Raw genomic sequence first — 6092 nt, forward strand, 5'->3', positions numbered from 1 at the left:
ATTTAGAAAAGGAAGAGGAACCAGAGATCAAATTGCCAACATCTGCTGGATCATAGAAAAAGCAAGAGAATTTCAGAAAAAAAATCTACTTCTGCTTCATTGACTACTCTGAAGCCTTTGACTGCATGGATCACAACAAACTGTGGAAAATTCTTAAAGAGATGGGACTACCAGGCCACCTTACCATCCTCCTAAAAAATCTTCTGCAGGTCAAGAAGCAGCAGTTAGAACTAAACATGGAAAAATGGACTGGTTCCAAATTGGGAAAGGAGTATGTCAAGGCTGTATATTGCCACTCTGCTTATTTAACTTCTATGCAGAGAATATCATGCGAAATGCCAGGCTGGATGAAGCACGGCTGGAATCAAGATTGCTGGGAGAAATATTAATAACCTCAGATATGCAGATGAAACTACCCTACAGGCAGAAAGCAAAGAGCCAATTGATGAAAGTGAAAGAGGAGAGTGACAAAGTTGGCTTAAAACTAAATATTCAAAAAACAAAGATCATGGCATCTGGTCCTATCACTTCAGGGCAAATAGAAGAGGAAACAATGGAAAGAGTGACAGATTTTATTTTCTTGGGCTCCAAAATAGCTGTGGATGGTGACTGCAGCCATGAAATTAAAGACGCATGCTCTGTGGAAGAAAGGTTATGATGAACCTAGACAACATATTAAAAAGCAGAGACATTACTTTGCCAACAAAGATCAATCTAGTTAAAGCTATGGTTTTTCCAGCATTCATGTATGGATGTGAGAGTTCGACAAAGAAGAAAGTTGAGTGCCAAAGAATTGATGCTTTTCAACTGTGGTGTTGGAGAAGACTCTTGAGAGTCCCTTGGACTACAAGTCTCCAGATCAAACAAGTCAATTCTAAAGGAAATCAGTCCTGAATATTTATTGGAAGGACTGATGCTGAAGCTGAAACACCATTACTGTGGCCACCTGATGTGAAGAACTGACTCAGTGGAAAAGATCCTGATGCTGGGAAAGACAGAAGGCGGGAGGAGAAGGGGACGACAGAAGATGAGATGACTGGATGGCTGATGCCATCCAGTTTGATGGACATGAGTTTGAACAAGCTCTGGGAGTTGGTGATGGGCAGGGAAGCCTGGTGTGCTGCCGTCCATGGGGTTGCAAAGAGTTGGACACAATTAAAAGGCCAAAGGTTTCACTGTTCACACTAGATCATACTTAATGGTGAAACACTGAATGATTTCCTCCTCCCCAATGTGCTGAGATCAAGGCACTGATGTCCACACTCACCACATTTATGGAGGGTCTATCCAGGGCAAAAAGATGAAAAGAGGAATGAAAGGCACCCAGGTAGGAAATGAATAGGTAAGACAATCTCTCTTTGAAGATGTCATGGTCTTATATACAGAAAATCTTAAGAAATGCACAGAAAAAGGTATTGGACTCACAAGTCAGTTTTGCCAGGTGGCAGGATATAATACAGTATCAGTAGAGGAAACTCAATTGTATCTTTATATACTCATACCAGGCAGTAAGAAATTAAAATATATGTAAAACCACATCAGAAAATATGAAGTACTTAGGGATAATACTTTCAAGCTACATATCCTGAAACTACTGTTGAGAGAAATCAAAGACTTAAATAAACAGAGAGATATTCCATGCTCATTGGTCAGAAGGTGCAATAAAGTTACCGTGTCATTTCTTCCCAAATCGACCTATAGAATCAACACAAGCTCACTGAAAATTCCAGAAGGGATTTTTGGGGGTAGACGTTGACAAGAATATTTCAAACTCCACATGGGATTACAAAAGACCAGGACCAGCAAATGTAACCTTAAGAAAGATGAACAAATTTGAAGCTTCCACACTACCTTATTTCAAGACTTACTGTAAAGCAACAGGCATCAAGACACTGTGATACTGGCATCAAGATAGACAAGTGGACCGTTGGAACAGAATGGATAACCCACAAACAAACCCAACCACATAAGTACAACTAATTTTCGACATAGAGAGGGAATTCATAGATAGAAAGGATAGTCTTTTCAAAGGTGGTGCTAGCACAATTGGATATTCCTATCCCTTGAAAGTGGGCCTTAATACCTCTCACTACAGATCAGCAAAAATTGACTCAAAATGGATGACAGGCCTAAAAGTAAGCCTAAGAAAAATCTAGAAGAAAATCTGTTCTGACCTTGTGTTTGGCCAAGTTTTCTCAGAAACAACATAAATAAATCTGATCAAGGGCAGTTATCCAGACTATATAGAGAGAGCTTTCAAACCTCAATATTAAGAACACAAACAACTGAGTTAAAAGTGGACAAAAGACTAGAACAGATACTCACTGTTCATATGTGGATGGGAAATAAGCACATGAAGACATGTTCAACATCCCTGGTCATTAGAGAAATACAACTAACAACCACAATTTGATAGCACTACGCAACTATTAGAATGTGCTCAGTCACTCAGTTGTGTCCGACTCTTTGCAACCCCATGGACTGTAGCCCGCCAGGCTCTTCTGTCCATGGGGATTCTCCAGGCAAGAATACTTTAGTGGGTTGTCATGCCCTCCTTCAGGGGATCGTCCCAACCCAGGGATTGAACCCAGGTCTCCCTTATTGCAGGTAGATTTTTTGCCGTCTGAGCCACCAGGAAAGCCCACACAACTATTAGAATAGCTAAAATTTAAAACGACTCTCCATAGCCAGTGTGAGCTAAGATCTGAAGGAACTAGAACCATCACATACCACTGATGGAAATGTAATATGCACAACCACGTTGGAAAACTATTTTTGTAGTTCATCGTAAAACTGAATACACACCTACCATATTATTCAGCCTTTCCATTCCTAGGTATTTACCCAAGCCACACAAAACTTGTACATGGATGTTCATGGCAGCTTTATTTGCAATAACTAAAAATTAGAAACATCCCAAATGTCTGATGGTAGATGAAGGCATAAATGACTGTATGTCACAGAATGGAATACTGGTTTGCAATAAATTGTAATGAACTACTGATGCGTGGATGAATCTCAAAATAATTACTCTGACTGAAAGAAGTCAGATCAAGAAAAGATCATATCATCATGCATGTGCATGCATGCGTGTCTGTGTGACAATAATAAATCATGTACAATTCTAGAAAATGCAAAGTAATCTAATAGTGTTTCTTCCTAGTGATGGGGAGGGAAGTGTCAGGGAGAATTGGGGGTAGGGGTTGCAAGGGGCATGAAGAAATGTTTCTTGTCTTAACTGTGGAGATGATTTCATGGGTCATGTGTCAGAACATATCAAGTTGTACACTTTAAACGTGCATTTTGTTGTATGTCAGTTATACCTCAATAAAGCTTTTAAAAAATGAGACAAACAGAAAGTGCCTCATTGACCTGTGGGACAATATCAAGTCACCAAACCTACATGGAATTGTCGTCACTGAAGAAAAAGGAGAAAGTGAGGAAGGGACAGAAAAATACCTGAGCATTTAATAGTAGAAAATGTTCCAAATATGAGGCAAAACTATTAACTCACAGCTCCAAGAAGGTCTATGAATTCCAAGCAGAAAGCAATAAAAGGCTCACTAAGGCTCACCATTACTTAATTCGTTTTGAAAACAAAAATAAGCTGAAATACTTAAAAGCAGGCTGAGACTAAAAAGACACGTTACAGAAAGGAGAGCAAAGGTAAGAATGACTTTTCTGCAAAAATTAAAAACAAAACATCTGAAACAATCAGGGCATTGTTGCATAAATTCCAGTTTGTTCCCTAGAGCAGATTTTAATAAAACAGAATTAATTTAATCTACATGTGTTAACCTGTTCTGTGAATGTAGAAAGTCACAAAAAATTGTAACTTTCTTTTACAAAATAAAAGAATATCTACTCAGGGAAATGTCAGTCTGTTTTTATAGATTTGTATGAATTTGAGGAAAGTGTAAATAAAATCAAACAGATAATTTTATTCTCTGTAACCTGTGATGTCTGGGATTGATGGAAGTTTTGAAAGTAAGGTGATTGTCAACCATTATTCATACATTTGTGAGCTGTTCCATCTGTCTTAACAGCATGGATTAATTTGGCATTAGTTATAGATTCTGATAAACTGAAAGAGAGACACTTGTTGTAGAATAATATGCTGGTCACCGGGACCAATTCTGGAATAAGACTGCCTTTCTTTGAATCAATTCCAGGCCCTGCCACTTGCACTATATGAAACCTTGCCTGATATTTAAGTCCTTGTTACCCAACTTTTCCTAGGTGTAAAATAGAGTTTATAAGAACAGCCATTTTATAAATAATCACAAGATTAAATGGCTTAATGATCAATTGCCTGGCAACCATTTCAATGTGTGTGTGTGTGTGTGTGTGTGTGAGAGAGAGAGAGAGAGAGTTTGATGCATAGATCAAACACAAGTCAAATTCAAATGTGACAGAACTTTCAGAAATTAGTGGTATAAAGACAAAAAGAGGATTTGGACTTGACACCAGGATTAATCCCCTTCTCTGGTCTAGCTTACACTCAGTGAAGAACTGTGGACCTATAATCAAAATTATTAGAGATTCATTAAAAGGTAAAAGCCTTGTATTGCTTTTCAAAGCAGAACATGTTTTTTAGGTTTCCAAAAGTTGACGTAAATAATTATAAATCTGGCTAGAGTGGGATGTAGAAATGAGAAAGAGAGGTTGAAGGAAGGGAAGGATAGACGTGGTAATAAGAAAAAGAAAAGCTAAAGTGGCTGAGAAGAAACTGAGGGTTAAGTACATTATTTGAAGCTACTAGAGTCTCCAATCAAGGAACTAAAAATCTAAAGAAAGTGTAAAATCCGAAAGAAAGAAAGCGAGGGCAGATTGAAGACACTTGTGAACGAGTTAAATTCTCTTCTGTAAGAAGAATGTGGTCACTTGGTGATGTCTGTAGCTGATGAATTATTGAAATAGCAGACTGAGCACTTTATTTACATATAACACAGTAACTGCCAAAACAATGCAAGCAGGAATTATTAAAATGATATACTGGGAGAAGCACAACTGGGGAGTGGGAAGTTGTGGACTTGCAGACCTTCGCTTTTTATCACAAGCTCCTTTGTACTTTCTGATCATCACTACTTTATTTACCCATGTGCATGACTTCCTTTCAGTAAGAGCAATTTTTATTTTTAAGCATGGTTTCAAAAAGATGATGTGTCTGGGAGGAGGTTCCAAAGCTAATTGGCATGACTTTATCAAGGCTTTACCATACGAAAAGAGATTTTATCTTGCATATATTATGCACAGTGAAAACTTAAATTGCTCAGCAACTCATGGTAATGAAGATCGGCCATTCATATGCCAATAACCCATGACTGTGTCTTAGCACAATGTTGGTAGTAAGGTTCAAGAGACATCCTGAAGACATCAAAATGCATTCAGCACCCTACAGGAAAAAAGTTGAAGGAACATATTGCATTATAGTAATTTATCTATGAAATGGTCCCCAAAAGGGTGCTCAAGGGGCTCAATAGCAGTTGAAAGAAAATTCAGCTCCTGACTCAACACCCCATTCTATGAGATAGTATTATCAAATCTATGGTGGTTTTCTTGAGTACAGAAAATGGCATTCTTTCATGTGTTGACTTGCCAGGTCCTTGGACCTCAGGGAAAATAAATAAATGCATCATAAAAAGGTCCTAAGGTCAGGAGAATGAAGGAAAACCTGAATGAGAGTGTAAGTTAGGTGAGTTCAGGCCAGAGAATCAGGCACTTGCCTAGAGTAAAGTCCAGCCACAACCTGGGATGTAACCCAGGTTCCTGGCTAGGGAGAAAGTGCCAAGCTTCTTTGGGCACCAGAAAGGAGAGACACTGGGCCTTCAAAAACCAGCCGAACAAGGATCTCCTCAGGACAGAGGGAACTGACATTAATAAGGAGTCTCGTGTGTTGGGCACTGAATGCATGCCAAGCACCCTGAAAAACATTTTCCAAACATTATCACATTTTTTCTCCCATACAAATATCCATCCCCTTGAACTCCAAAAGCTAAAGAAACAAACAAAAAAGGGAAAGCAAGTTGACCAAGGTAAGCACAGCTAGGCATGGACTGGGAATGTATCTACAGGTATACTTTTTATAGGAT

The sequence above is a fragment of the Bubalus bubalis genome, chromosome X (assembly GCF_019923935.1).
Source record: "Bubalus bubalis isolate 160015118507 breed Murrah chromosome X, NDDB_SH_1, whole genome shotgun sequence".
NCBI classification, from domain to species: domain Eukaryota; kingdom Metazoa; phylum Chordata; class Mammalia; order Artiodactyla; family Bovidae; genus Bubalus; species Bubalus bubalis.